Source organism: Alligator mississippiensis, chromosome 4, assembly GCF_030867095.1.
Source record: "Alligator mississippiensis isolate rAllMis1 chromosome 4, rAllMis1, whole genome shotgun sequence".
Lineage (NCBI taxonomy): Eukaryota > Metazoa > Chordata > Crocodylia > Alligatoridae > Alligator > Alligator mississippiensis.
In genome coordinates, this window is record NC_081827.1 from 83,756,719 (window position 1) to 83,773,650 (window position 16,932).

Consider the following 16,932-nt stretch of genomic DNA (forward strand, 5'->3'; position numbering starts at 1 on the left):
TTTTTCTGTCTTCAATTTTGTTTATGAATATCATTTCTTGTCAGGTATGCAATTTCATATGTGTGGATTCCCCAACTCAGGAGGTTCCCTACTGGTCTTATGTTCTATCTTTGTCCTATCCTTTATTACCATGTGATATTCAATGAAGACCTGACATTTATTCATGCTTCATGGCTGAGAAGCTGTCCCTAGGGCCATCAGTTTCGAGCGACTACAACTTTTGCCTGTTCGAACAATGGGTTTTCTACCAAAAGAACAGAGTACAGCACATTTCTAAGCAGCCTCAAGGGGCAAGAGGAGCTAGAGCCTGGAACTTATTTCCCTGATGGAAGTGCACAAGAAATACAAAAGTCAGACTGATTTAAAAATGGCAGTTTCTCTGAACATACTAGGGTTCGGTCAATCCCAATGTCCAAATGGTCATCTGTGTATATGGAATTTAAACTTTCAGGGTGTTTAAATCAGGCCAAAAATGGTGGGCCTAACTTAAGTTAGTTCACCTGAGTAGGTGAACTAATTTGATCAAGAATGTGTTAACTCAGTCCAATGAACATCTGCACATGTTCAGAGTGCAACCTCGAGACTAAGGAAGCCCAACTACTTGTCGCAGCCCTGGGGCTGCACTCTTTCTATCCCACCCCAACCCTGATCAGGCTATAATCCCCCGCCTCTACATGCCTGAATAAACAACACTACCTACCCCTACCCACAGACTCACCAACCACTCTGCAAACCTACCAGCCACACCATGCTCTTGCCAACGCCACCCAACCCACTTACACATCTCCCCTAACTCCCCCCACTCAATGCAATATCCCACCTCTCCAAGTTACTTACACTGGATTCCTAAAGTGACTGCCGGTCCCTGTGAACATCTTTATATACGACGATCACACAGCTTACAGCAAGCCACATGATCATACGCTGGGAGCAGCAAATGTTTATACATACCCAAGGACAGTGTAAATCATATTCATTTAGTATATTCCAAAGATCTGTATCTCTAGTGATGTTTAAAGGGAAAGTGCCTATGGTCAAGAATTCCTTTTATTAAGCCTGAATTTCTTGCTTGCATACAGTGTTGTTCATGAAAAAATTAATCAAAAAAACAAAACACACAAAGCTAGATGAGTCTGGGATAGAACAAGCTGAAATTCAGGACAATGAAGGACTGGTTCTGAGGTTTAAGGTTAGACTGTAGGGATGCATAAAGTATGTGTAAGCATGTCTGAGAAACTCAGAGCTTGGGAAGCTGGAAACACCTGGAATCCGGGTCCACTACTGAGAGGGGAGAATTTGGCCATAATGAAATACTACTGTCTATTCTCTTCATTTAAATATTATATGTCAAAATACATTTGCAAAATCACCTCTCTTAGGAGGTAATGCTCTGTCTTTAATTTATTACCATATTATAGTGTTGACTGAATCAGTTATAGTCAGTGAAGAAAGTGAAAATTCATTTTGAGGATTTTTGCAGGATATATGCTATAGTAACTTGCAGTATTAATATCTAAATTTTTTAAAGTAAAAAATAACATGTTTACACTAATGCTCATTGGGCCTAATCCAAAGCCATCCATGTCCACACAAGTCTTTCAACTGGTTTAACAGGCTTTGGATGAGTTTTATTTACTTTTTTTGTCCTAGAACCCATTATTATACAACTTGTACTATCTATACATTTTATCGTATTGTTTAAATTAATACAATTTCATTAAAAAGAATCAGATTGAGAAATAGAACTGTACTTTTAGAAACATCATTGGGACAACTGGAATTTTTTATGGTTTTTTAAGTACAAAGGAATGATCTTTTTGAATGCCTAAAGAACAAACAGCATCCTTTTCCAGACATCTCAGAAGGAAGATCAATTCCCAGAAGCTCTCAAATAGCCTCCACACTCTATCCAAAATTAATTAAACCAGACCTAGATAGCAGGTGCAGGACACCATGGCTGTAACACTTTCACCTTTCACTGCTCCTATATATTTAGAGGTGTACAAATAACAGTGACCTCTTCTGAGAAAGCCTGCAGCTGAGAAACACAAGTCAAGCAGAAACTACTACCAAAACCTTTGAAAATTAAGCCATTCTTTCTTACATCTTTGAATCTGGATTAGGAAGCTCAGCCTTGCAAATCCACGTTTTAAATTGTAATTTATGTACAAAGAGTACAGTGATGCAGAATGGTATCTTGGATTAAACTATTGGACAGGCTCATCTCCTATAAAGTGAATAAACATTCTGAAATAGTAAGAGAATGGTAGAATTATACCTGAAGTAGTGCTGAGAGAAATAGCTTCCTCTTTTAAAAGGCACCTTTCTATTAGCTTCCACCTCTAGTCCTGCCTCTCAGAAACTAGCTTCTGAGGATGTAAGATATCCATAATAAACCTCACACTGGAATCTGAAATTACCACAAAAATGTGACTAAGTATGCCATGAAAGTAATATTTCAGTGAGTGGAGTTCCAAACAGCAATATTTATATTTAAAAAACAAATAATAAACATGACATTAAATTGCTGAAAAAACAAAGAATAGAAGCCATCCATGAAATTGTCAATTAACTGACTAGCCCTGTGGTGAAGAACAGATTAAACAAGAATTCAAATCACATTTTAGTTTATATCAATCTCTGATTCAGCCATTCCTTCCAGCTCAGTCTGTTTAACTGACTCTCATCATCCTCTTTTTTTGAAAAGTAAAGTCTGACCAACACACTTGATCCAAATGTAAGGCAGGTCCCCTAAAATGCATTTAAAACCTAGTTTTTAGCATCCAATGTCACGTTAGTTAAGTCTTTGGGGCAGGTGAAAGAGAAAGGAATAGATTTGACTAACGTGCTTCAGAAATTCAAGTTTTTCAAGATGCTGGAGTTCCAATTTACATTCATATAGTACATCTATCATTACTACCAGAATATCATCTGTCAATAGCTTACTATTTTGTCAGATGTGATGAACACAGAGCTACATGAGTAGGAGATTCTGCATGAATTTACCCTACACAAACTGATTGAAAAGAAGCAATGTGTTCTAGTGAATGTAGCAACAGACTGGCATCAGGAGGCCTGAACTCTAGTTCTAACGTTGCCATTGTCACCTTTCTATGCTTCTGTGTACTTCTGACTCCTTGCTCATCTCATCCACTTAGAACTTAAATTATATCTAGCAAGTACTATCCACCACCGTGTTTGTTCAATGACTACCATAGTGGTACCTCAATTTCACTTTAAAACATTTTGGTTCCAATGAAATAATGATGATGACAAGTATCCCCAGGCAAGAATTTTCAACATTTTTGCCAGAAAATGCTGATTCTTTCATGGGGATGTAACAGTTTTGACAAAAGTTTTAGTGAAACAGATTCCTTAGATTCAGGGTTGCATTTCTGATCAAAGCTAGAGAAAGAAAGAAACTAAAACAGCTAATAGCCTGGGAAGAAAGAAACTAAAACAGCTAATAGCCTGGGAGTTAGGTTGCATTGAAGATGTAAGAGATCCAGATCCAAGGTCTTGCTTTGCTCTTCTACCAAATCCCAAGTGAGTGCCCCAACCACCATGCAATTGGCTATTCCGAGCTGCTTTTCCTTAATATTTCTGTTGGAGCTATTGCATCTTGTGTGAAAATTTAAATATTAATTGGATCTGGGATTTGCTTCTGATTCTTCTACCTCACAAATGAGTTTCCTATTTATATCAAGCAAAACAGCTCTAATAGGGGATACTCATCTGAAAAGGGTGAGGAAGAGGGGTTCAAACCTGAGACCACAAGATCAGTTGGTTACTGTAGGATAGGTCTCTCTTTTTTATTGGAAAACATTTTTGACAGTTTCCATTTTCATCTTCATGTAGAACAGGACCATGATTTAACATTTTAGAAGGATAGGAAAAGTGTTGCCTGCTCAGCTCCAATAATAATTTTTGTATCAGGGATTATACGTATTTAAGATGCAGAAGAATTAAGGTACAAAGAATTCCTTTTTTGGACCTATTTGTAGTTGATTTGACCCAGCCTAAAGATGTTCTCTATGGCTTTTTTTTAATTACTCAAAGGTTAATTTTGCCATCCTTCTATGGCTCACTTCTCAGATCTTTTGTGGTAGGACCCCATGATTGTTCTACTTGCTCCCCTTTTACCTAATGCATATTTTAGACTGAAGCTTGTATTTCAGGTTTAAGCTTCTTGTCATTTCCAGAAATGTTTGCCATTCTTTGTTGTTGCTTTGCTTAGCCCTGCCTGAGCTGATGACAAACAAAGATCACACAGAGGGTCCTGGTGTTCTTCATGATAGGAAACAGTCAGGGACCCCAAAACATGCAGACTTGGACCTATCTGATCATTTCAACCAACATTTGAAACTGTGATGTCAGTCACTCCAGCCATTCTTCCATTGGATTTAGGTTCCTGTCACAAACCCATCAAATGTTGAGGTATGTGTGGGGTGTCATGAACATTTTCTTGAGTTTGTTTTATTGATGTCATGTGTGGTCTCAACACATAAGTGGCATTAAGGTGTGATCAACTGCATTACCCTTATTGTGGTATTTGATATAAAATGTATTTCTTATTTGTTATATAAGGCTAATATTGCATAACTTGATAACAATTTTCTAAGGTGTCATACCTTAAACAATTAATTTCTTTTGCATCTGGGAGGGGTTGAAAGTCTAATTGTCTGAAGTGAAGTAATCACCAAAACTTAGCATCTGACCTGGGTATTAAATAGCCAGACAATCAGAACCCTGTGGACACCATCAGGGGAGCCCCTAAAATGAGCTATCTCTGCTGCCTTTCCCCTCCTTCCTTTCTGAAAACAACGAGCACTGGCAGAGCATTGTGGCTGTTGGTATGGGGACATGGCTGCAGGCTCCCAACCCACAGTTAGATTTACTTCCCCCTGGAACTAGCTGTGAACTTCTGTTTGGCCTGGGGTAACCTGGTAACTCACCATGCTTTGCAGAAAATGTTCTAAGTTATAGCTGTTGGGAGCTGCTCTTCTGTCTGCACCCTAAGTGAGAAACTGTATGTTCTGGGTATGTCTAAAAATGTGCAAATACTCCCCTTGTCATATTGAGAACATGAAAATCTTCTAGTCTGGTAAACATACACTCTGGGGAGGCAGGAAGTTATATGCATAATAGAGGTTCCCCAAGAACCCAGTAGATGATGTAACATAAATGGTCAAATAAGAAACTATACTTAAGCCTTGCTAGTAGTGCAAAAGTTGTCTTTAGGTTTTTTTTCAGGAAGTAGGTGGTACATTCTGGCTGATAGGAGAAGCAGTAGGAGGCCTTGGTGGAAAGGTCAGAGGCAGGAGCTTTGTAACCTCTCACTCTTCAGGATTCATAGATGTTAGGGTCGGAAGAGACCTCAATAGATTATCGAATCCGACCCCCTGCATAGGCAGGAAAGAGTTCTGGGTTTAGATAACCCCAGCTAGATGCCTATCTAACCTCCTCTTGAAGACCCCCAGGGTAGGGGAAAGCACCACCTCCCTTGGGAACCCATTCCAGAACTTGGCCACTCGAACTGTGAAGAAGTTCTTCCTAATGTCCAGTCTAAATCTGCTCTCTGCTAGCTTGTGGCCATTATTTCTTGTAACCCACAGGGGCGCCTTGGTGAGTAAAGCCTCACCAATTCCCTTCTGTGCCCCCATGATGAACTTAAAGGCAGCCACAAGGTCGTCTCTCAACCTTCTCTTGCGGAGGCTGAAGAGGTCCAGGTGCCCTAGTCTCTCCTCGTAGGGCTTGGCATGCAAGCCCTTAACCATATGTGTGGCCCTTCTCTGGACCCTCTCCAGGTTATCCACATCCCTCTTGAAGTGCAGCGCCCAAAACTGCACATGGTATTCCAACTGTGGTCTGACCAGCGCCCGACAGAGGAGAAGTATCACCTCCTTGGGTCTGTTTGTCATGCATCTGCTGATGCACGATAAAGTGCCATTGGCTTTCCTGATGACTTCGTCACACTGACGACTCATGTTCATCTTGGAGTTCAGGAGTTGGATAGCAACTGCATTCTTGGGTTTAAGAAGCAAAGAAAGTTCAAATTATTATTCTGATATTTTCTTTTGTTTGTTTATTTTTATAACTATGTCCGTATCTCAACATATGGTTACTAATTTCTTGTTTTCTCTTGTTTTCATACTAAATCTTCTAGTTATCTTTTATGGCATATTTTTTGTCAGTGGTAACTGTGAACTCAGAGCATTTGACCGTATAAGCAGGCCTCTTCCAAGGAAGGTGGGAGCTATTTCTTTTGAGAAGATAAGGGTATGTTTCTTCTAGCTGGCAAAATACCCACTGCTAGAAGCTGACAAGACCTATGTGAGGCAGGTAAAACTGAGACACCATAGATCTAGAAGATGACCTTTGCAGCATCTCATTCAGTTCTCAGTGATCAAACAGCAGACAACAGAAAGGGGTTTGAGGCTGAAGGGCATCCCTGGAAGTGTGATAACACCCTGGAAATGTGTCTCAGAGGCACACCTAGCTGCATCTAGGGTCAGAAACTGCCAGTTACTCTTTTTTTTTAAAGACAGAACAGCAGTATAGAGACAAGTACTTATTGTCACAACTACAAACATCATAATGCACTTGCTGCTGCTATTACAAAGCAATTCCACAAAGAATTGTAAAGTACACAGCATAGCAGTATCATTTATAAAGATAAGTAAGCATTTGCTTTAGATAATGTGAAATTCATGCATACTGCAGTGCTTAGTCTGTCACTTCCTGATCATTCAGGAGTGGCAGCTATATATTGGAGATCATATCCATATTCTTATGTGATGTACCTAAATGTATAATATGCAACAGAAGGATTGCAGTAGTGGAACACATATTTCAGTGTTCCCTTTTCTGTCTTTCTAACATTCAGTATGTACAGAAACTTACATTTCTCCACAAATATACATATGAATTCAACATACTTGGCCATTTTACTCTTTAGACATTTAAGTATTTCTTACATAGTTAAAAATAAGTTTATTTAATGAGGTCTAGATGCAAATTACCCTTTTGGAGCTTATGTCCCATCCACATAGAAAAATAGTTTCTTCAGTTCAATAAATCCCCTTTTGTAGGAAGAGAAATTTACATTATGCATTCATAGATTTAATCACAGCTCTTACCTAACATATATCTTTCAAAGAGATCTTGTTTCTTTCTTCCCCTCCAGCTGTCTATGTTTTATTCACAATGACTAGCTCCTTTTACCTTGCTTTTTCCCCTCTTCTCCACCTCCTGAGAAACCTCTCCCCATGGAAGGATGTTCCTTAGCTTTACCATACTATGGTGTCTCCCATGAATCTCTCTGATCATTTCCAAGTTCCATTTGAATGGCCCCCACTACTTCTCTAACTGTTAAAAGATGTAAATCATTCTTTTAAAATGCCACAGTGCATTTAATTACTGCCTTGCTGTTATCATGTGTTTCATTATACCAGTGTTAATCATGGTTTTATTGTTTATAAAGCGTTCATTACAAGGGTTTTAGCAGGTATCTGTTAGCATTTAAAAATGGCATAGTGGTAATCATCTCTCAAAGGACTGTATCTACCTAAGGTTAGCTAGGAAATGCAACAGTCTACTTAGCATCCTAAATCACCATTCAGCCATCTGTTATCTGGAGGCAATGCTTGAATCTGAATCATCCAGAAAATAAGAGCACTGTACAAGGAGTCCAGACACTTTTTTGTTACAGCCTTTATAGGGATGATAGCAGTAATATGGCAAACAAATCACATGTTCAGGGGATGAAGATTTCTCATCTCCAAGTGCCTGTATATTGTGAAGGATGTACAGTTAAGAATTGTAATATGTCAGAACTATTGAATCATAGTACTGATATTTCACATTTGTTTTTTCCCCATATGCAGTAAGAATAGATAGAAAAGAAAACCAATAAGAAATTCAGATACGGTTCACAGAGGGTTTGAAAAAAAAAAAGTCTTTGTGGCCTCAATTCACATGTGTTTGCAACTCCTGAGTTGTATATTAGATTGAATGAATAAACACACTAGCAAACAACAAGTATGTATATTGACAGTTAATATTGCATCAAGACATATCCCACCCACATGAAAATAGATTAAGGTGAAAGACCTGTAAACTGTTTTCATCTTCATGTTGCCCAGTATGCTATAATTCATACTAACACTCCAGGGAACTTTCATTTCCATCTTCTGCAGATACCACAATGTAATGTATATCCTTCTCATCAAATTTGCACTCTAAAATAAAATCTTAACCTTTAAAACTGCTGAAGTAACTGCTAAATTTTTGCTTTAGGGAGAAACGAAGCTGCACTGTTGACTATCTTGATATTCTTAAAGCAGATGTGTCAAACTCACCTCAGTCCCTGGGTCAGATCTGGACCATAGGACTCCTCCTATCCTGATGCCATGGGGCAGTGGGTCCAACAGCAGGTTATGCAGCTGCTGGGCAATTGGGGCTGTGGCAGCATAGCCCTCACTCACCCTCCTGCTGATGACAACCATGTCCAGCAGGTCCCAGGAACCTTGAATTTTCCAGCAAGCTCCACCACTTCCTGGCTACCCTCCCTACTTTCAGTAACCTGCTGGTAGTCCAGTGAGTTGGATGGAATAGCTCCATGGATCAAATATAGCACATGGACCATGTTTGAGACCCTTGTCCAAAAGGATGTGAGAAACTGAGACATGTTAATAAATTTGTTGGGATTATGATAGTCCACATTTGCATTTATATAATTTAAAAGGTACTGAAAGTAAGTACACCTAGAGAAACCTTCCATATTCCTCAATGAGGACATAATTTGTCATCTGGCCGGCCTCTTCTCCAACTGCCTTATGTAACTGCGGGTGATAACCCGAGATCCTAGGCACACCTACAAATAATCATGAGAAAAAAGGGAACAGATTTATTATGCATTAGCTACTGTATGATAAAGGTCTGCATGTGTGCTCTTACCAATAAATACAAGCTAAAATTGTTAGCTTATCCCTAATTCACCACATGGTAGGCATTATAAGATCAGCTTTCATTTATCAGAAGGAAAAGTAGGCCACAAAGGCTGATACAGAAGAGTAGCTGATGCATTGTGAAATTAGTCACTTGTCTGCCTTCCCCCACTTAGGGTATATGTAAGCCGCTGAGCTGTGCGTGCAATGTTGTACTGAGACACAGTGGACCCACTCTGCTCACACTACCCCCAAATGAGTAGTAGAAGAGGGGCGCATCTCCATGTGCATTAAGGCGCTTTTCCTAATGCACATTAAATTTAGTACTGTTAGCCACAGGCTGAAACGTCCCCTGGCCTACCTAATAGCAGCACATGCTCAGCGAGTCTGTAAGACAGAAGTCTGTGAACCTTTAAACCAACATGAGGTAATGATCCAGTTTTAGTCCTGAGCATCCCTGGTTTGTTCTACGTTAGGTAACAATTTTGGCATGAAAATGGCAGAGAGGTGACAGCTACCTTTTTTGAGGTGAGCAGTGGTTTAGTATGGTTGATGATTCACAGCACATCTGTGAGGATGACTGGTCCAAAGTATGACTGACAGAGGTGGCGTGATTGAAGGTTATAAAAGGTACCAAATCTGAGGGATCTGCATCTCCAGCAGAATGAATATGTTCCTTGCATGTGGGTACTGGTGAGTCTATGGGCACATCTACACAAGACGTTTACTGCGCATTAGCCTAATCCTGCGCAGTAGTGTATCACAGCAAAAACCATGCTAACAGCCTACTGCACAGTGTTATTAGGCTAATGCACAGTAAGCATCACTAAAAAGCCATGCACCAGAGCAACTGTGCTGTAACTCTAGGTACTGCACATTCAGTTAGTACTTCATTAAGGAAGTACTAAACTAAATGTGCAGTCTCTAAAAAGCATTAATGAATGTGCAGACATGACCGGTATGTATGTAAATGTGTGTCTAAGTCTAAAGGGCCTGGGAGACCAAAGACACGGTGTGAATGACAACCCCATGGGATTGTGAGTGAGGGCCTGGGGGGCCAAACTCTTCTCCATGTGTTTGAAGTTGTGTATGTAGGGTGAAGGTCTGGGTGACCTGATTTGCTTAATTAAGGACTTTCCCCTGTCAGCAGTACCTCCAATGTGAGGTACTATACAAGTGCACATTAGGTTGCCTTAACGAGTAATAATGAATGGGCACGGTTTTTAAGTGCTGGTTTAATACTCAGTAAAATAGGCTACTGTGCATTAAAGCACACGTGTGGACATGCCCAAGCAATCTTAATGTGGTGTTGGGTACATAGGCAAGCAAGCTGTACACCTTTTGCCCTATGGCTGAAAAGTTATAAAATGTTCTATCAACACTGGTGCAGAACTGATATTCTAGGAATCAGGACATGAGGAGCAACAATGCTGGCAGGAAATCCATCCAAGACTGTTTCAGAATGCTTGTAGAAGGGGTGTGAGGGGGAGCAAAGATAACTGAGATAACTGAGTGAAATATTACCAAGAAGAGTGATTTTTTAGCTCTTACAGTTCTGCCTGAATCAATCAATTTTTCATCAAACTGTCATGAAAAAATTCAAATAATGCTTCAAGTTTATATTACAGGTTTTTTCACCCAATTTCACTGAGAGAAAATAAAAATCTTGTTAAACCAAAATCCGCAATAGGACTGGAGCTAGTACTTGTATCCGAATATCCAAAGTATTCAGCTATTCTGCTCATTCACTATAGGGTCCTGCAAGAGCATAAAGGCAGAACACCCCTGTCAGTTGAAATACTGCAGTACCATTGCCTCTCTGCCTTTCCAGCTTCAGTAAACCATTCTATGAAACCCCTGTCCAAGTGAAAATGGGGAATAAGGATAATAAAAAAAAGTCTGGGCTGCTTTTTACTTATGTGACAAAGGGTTTATAAACTGCTAATAAAATTCTCTGCCCTGGAAAGGAGAAGGGTAAGCCTTCCAGCTGTTTCTTTAAGCTCAGTGCAGCACAGCAAGGAACTAAAAGGGAGACACAGATTAACTGAGAAGATGCTAGATAGGTGCTGATCCATGAATAGGTAGAGTGGGGACCAGAATGATGACTCTTTACAGCCTGCTCTCAGAAAAGGGTGGGATAAAATGGAGTGATACAGACAGTAAGGGGTTGCAGATTTCATTAACTTCTTCCTGCCAAAATTTCAAGTCATTCACCCCTGGCAAAAATACATTGAAAATAAAAGAAGAATTAACAAGAAAATAAGAACTGTAACAAAAAAGTGAAGAAAGAGAAACTAAGCACAGAAAAATGAAGGGAGAGTAAAGGATAAAAGTAGAACAGAGAGAAGAAAGGATAATGATGATCATAAAATGCTTTTCATCCTCCTTTTTACCACTCTTCCCAAACTGTGGATGAAACATAACTAGCTTACCTTAAAAGACATTTTCTCTCCTAAACCTTTGTTTCAGATTAATTGATATGGAAGTGGGTAAAACAGCACCACAACACCAGAAATAGCTCCTGATCTATCACACGTGTCTTGCATGACCTCATACAGGCCATGGACAATTTTCAAAAGTAGCTTCTTGCTTTGGATGACTAAGGGTTTGAGTAATCTGAATTATATGGGAATCAAATAGGTGCAATTCTATATTCATTTTAAAATTAAAGACTAGGTGCTAGGTTAGACAAGCAATAGGTGAAGAGCCAAAATCAGAGGACACATTTAAAAATAGAAAAGGTATACCTAATAGTTCTGAGTGTCAGTTTTCTGTGTGTAACATGGGAACAAACATACTGCTGTAACTCGCATGTCAAATCTTTACTTGTGCATGCTTATACACCATTTGTTTAGTGTCATAGAATAAGCAGAGATAAACCACATTGGATGGAGTTATGCTGTGGATAGATGTTGCTGGACTAACTTAAACCTAGAATCAAGGATAAAGAGCAGTGCATAGACCATTTTACCACTGTCCAAATATAGTTTAAGCCCACAAAAAAGCTTGATGCACATTATCCAGACAGAGACTTTATACCACCTGCTTTTTCTTCCTTTTCTGTTCTTTTTTTTTTTCTTTTTAAACAACTCACTAATGAGCAAAATATAAAACTATAGCAGTTTTCTGAACAACTGGAAAGTAGATCCTCTTATTCTGCTCTGTAAATCATCAGGGGGGAAAAAAGTTCTTCCAAATCTAATAAAGCAGTTTTCCCCTTCTAAACCACAGATTCAAAAAAGTTGTCTTCTGCACAACTTTCAAAATATATGTGAATATTCAAATGTTCCCAAAATTATTATTCTTCTATTCCCGTTTGCACTGTTTTGTGAATCTATCATTTTTTCCAGTTGTAAAGGTTAATGGTCTTGTTAGCATTACCCTAACATAATGCTATTTTAGCATGACATAACCCAGAAAGTAGTCATAAATGAGGATCCTGTTTCTTATACAAAGTTATTACCAAAACATGTACATTCTTGCTGTTATGTGGTGTCTATTGTTTGTAATTGCCCAGAAAGTGGCAATTTTTTGCCAGGCTACTGCATTCCTTGCCCTCCTCTGCATAATTAAGTGAAACTAATGATGAATTTGGAATAGTAAAACACCTAAGGACAACTAATGTGTGTGAACCTGTGGCTGTGAGAAATTCAGAAGCAAGACACATTTTTTACTGCTTTAATCTTGTGTTAGTCCTTTGACAGAGCAATGAGGGCCTCTCAGTAACTGTCACCCATACCTATCTGTGACACTTGAAGATATACATGAATCTTCAACTCTGAAGCTTTCTAGCAGTATTACCAGGCAAGATAGTGCAGTGCCAGTAAATCAGTGTTTCCAGTTTTGAAAACATTCCTGATAATATTGTTTTATTATCCTCCTGAGAATGACTGAGGAACACAGAAACATTCTTTGTTGGTAATTGTTGATCTCAGTTTCAAACTTTTACCCTGTATGCAAATCAATAATACACACACACACACACACACCCCGCGTGTCTTTGGCAAGGAATTTACAACTTCTTGAAAGTTATAAAGCTGGCAATTGCTACAAGTTTTATAAATAAAAATTCCTATCATGCTTCAGTTAATTTTAATAACTGTCATTTATAATAAATGCAATACAGTGTGTGATTCCTAATAATGTAGATTCATGCTTTCCTGGTTGGGAATATTAACAACAACAAAAAAACCCAGAAGGCAGTAAGGGGTCATTTATTAAAACCATTTCTTAGAATTTAGAAATAGTTTTTACTAGTACTCAAAGTTCATTAGTAATTAAAGTATTTTGAATAAATGTAGAGTGGCAGAAATGAAACAAAAGGATGTCAGTCTCAGCAGAAGAAAGGAAGGGATGCCAGAGATTGCTAGGAAATAGAACACAACAATGTACGACTCTGATATACAGGGGAGTGTGGGAGGGAACAGGAGGATAATGAATGAAAGCTAGAGATTCACACCAAAATGGTGAAAAAATGAAAGCTTAGGGTATGAAGGTGAGTGTATGACAAATTAACGACCAGCAAACAACTCAAGAATTGAGGCTCTGAGGAAGGTTTCAGGAAGCTGGACAACTGAGAAGTATTCACACAAAGACTCCATCCAAGTACCTGAGTTATCCATTCCAGGATAAAGACTGACATGATTCACAGGATATGGGAGCAGGTGGAAGATTAGAAAAGACTCATATGATCTCTATATATGGTGACAAAAAATGGCCCCTCAATACACCAACCTCTTCATGAGCCATCTGGAGGAAAAATCTAGAAGACTGCACCATCAAACCTGAATTACATAGATGATAACTACACAGCAATGTCTTCTTAACCTGTGCAAGAAATGTAACATCCTCCCAAAGGGACTCATCCTCTGCAACCCTATAATCAACACACATAACTCTATGTATGAACACAACTATGTAGAGATTTGGAAAAACTGAGAAACCATCTACTTCATCTAACCTACTCCAAATGGATCAATTTAAATGGAAGATACCTATGCTACGAAGCTGAACGTTATTAATCTATAGAAATACCAGACTTCTATACAGCAGACTACCAAAAATACCTGATGACAGCCATCCAGCATAGGAAGGAAAAGTGGATCCAGCTATCACAACAGAAGCCACTGCACAGACAGCACACCAGCAACACAGAAGGGACTCAGGACAGCAGCACTCAGAACACCAGCACCATCAACTTATCACAACACCCACTATCTCTTTCTGAAATATATATACTCTCCAAAAGCCTGAACTTCTGCCCAGAGAATAAACCTGGCAAGATACTTGTATGTGGAGAATTAGAAGAATTCTTCTGCAGACTTCACCTAAACAAATACCTACAACCAGGACACTAGTATCCGTAACAACCCTCCTGCCACAACTGAGAAAACAAATAATAATAAAGCACTGCACCAGACACCTCCCAGTGGGCATAACCAGGCATTGGACTACTACATCAACTGATTCAGGAAGAAAGCTAACAGTGAAATATTTAACAAAATCCAGAACCACAACAACCTAAGAGGAAAAAGCCATATAGTCCCTAAGGGTGCCTATATACATGTGGTGAGACTGCTCCAACACGCTGCAATTACAGCATGTCAGAGCAGGCTCAATTAATTGAATCTGCTTGAGCATGGTAATTACCATGCTCCAACAGACTCCAGCATCACATGTATCAGTGTTCCCATGCTGAAAATGGTGGTGGGGCACTTTAACTAAAGCTCATTCGGCGATCTTTAGTTAAAGCACCCCCACCACCATTTTTTCAGTGTGGTGATGCTAATACATGTGAAGCTTTGGCACTTTAATTAGAGTGGCTCTCAGAGACACTTTAATTAATGAACCCCCTTAACCCCCTGCCTCATGAAGAACATGTACAAACACTCTAATATTCTACCTGAAAATAGTAGTCAAACCAGTGGAAAAATAGTAATCTTTAACCATCAATGTTACATCAGTGAAGCTGACAGACAACTCTCTAACACTAAATACCATAAAAAACTTTGGGAGGACACCACACAAGAATTCACTCTGGAACTGGAAAATATTAAATTCTTCCCATGCCAGCTTTAGGAAAAACTGCTTCCACTTATCCCCTACTCTGCCACCCCAGGCTTTTTCTATATGCTCCCAAAGACCCACAACCAACTTAACCTTGACAGACTCATCAGATCCAAGTGTGGTACCCTCATTGAAGAGCTATCAGGATTCATAGAAACGATCCTGAAACCATTTGTCACAAAAACAGCAAGTTTTCCATGATGCAACCTATTTTTTAAACAGAATCCAGAACATCAACCACCTCCCTGAAAAGGCAATACTAGCAAACATATTTGCCCACCAGCCTGTACACTAACATCCCACACCATGAAAGCAGAGCTGCCTGTCTCACATACCTTGGAGTAGACTCTCATTTGCAACATGTTGTATAAATCATCCACTTTATCCTCACCCACAAAAACTTCACTTTCAACAATAGTTACTTCCTCCAAACCATGGGCACAGCTATGGGCATAAAGATGGTCCCTCAATATGCCAACATCTTCATAAGCCACCTGGAGGGAAAATATCTAGAAAACATTACCCTCAAATCTGCACTATACCTGTATTACATAGATGACCCATCAGCATCTCTCTGCTGCAACTACTAGCAATACTCCCCCCATAAAAAACACAGCAGAATCCATGGTTCCTATACATGCCATTTCCAAAATGTGATGTACATGATCCAATGTAGCAAGTTCCCTTATGGCAACTATGTGGGTAAAACTAAACAGCAAATGCAGACAAAAATGAGCCCTCATAGAAAAAACAAAGTACATGCACACAAACACACTCACACACACACTGTTAGGAGTGCATTTCTCACAGAACACCTACTCCTTTTCTGATCTCACTATCCACATACTCAAAACAAATCTACCTAAACACCTTTAAAAGGTGGTACTTGGGAAGAAAAATTCCTAAGCTGATTAGACACACAGAACCATGGACTAAACATTGATATTGGTTTTATGGCACATTATGTTTTACCTAACTCCTGACTTTTTTTCTACACAAGAAAGATAAGAATGACCCTCTTCCTTCTTGATAGGCTTTGATTTCCCAGTAATCAGCTTCTTTTCTTCCATTAATTTTGTGACTACTACCCCTAGGATTTCTCTCACCCCCTCAACACCGCTGTTTTTCACTATGTTGTGCCTAGCTCCTTGTGATCCAATCTGAGGAAGAATGTCTTGCACTCAAAAGCATGTCTTACTTAATCCCAGGTATACAGTTGGTCCAGTAAAAGATACTACCTAAAAAATCCTTCCCTCTTGCATAATTTCTGGACCATCATGGTTGCAACATCATTCTTACTCTATCTATATATTTAAAGCATAGGAAGAAAAAACTTAGTAAATGAGATACGGTAACTACTCAAGGAATACCTTAAAGTGAGTATGGAGAGAAAAAAGAAAAAAATATTGATAAAAGCAGTAGTCAAGGAGACAATAAAGTCAGTGAAAAGGACTATACCTAATCTAGCAAATTAAGTGAGATCAGAAAGAAATAAATGAGGTTTAAGTATGCATGCAACAAAAAAGGCACTAGAATTTATTGGCTCAGGGTGTGAAAACATCTATTATAGCGGTAACACAGTCTTAGAAGAATAGCAACCACAACTGGAACACAGGTATTAAAGGATATGCGCTACTCAGGAAAGGTAGAAATAATGGTAATGGGGAAGAGGTGATAAGCTGTAGAAAAATACATAATAGCAGAATGGATAAAACAGAATTGATGTGGGTCAAGATAGCTTTGCAGAAGAATTGTAAGAATCTAGAGTGCAGCAAAGAGTCTTCTTTGGACTGTCAGGGCCAAATCTGTGTAAGAATAGAGATCTCTTCAGTGTTAGTGCAAAAAATGCTAATGGGAACTATTTCACTTTTTGAAACTTCCCAAAAGTTGCCTACAGAACAAATGATCCTAAAAATTG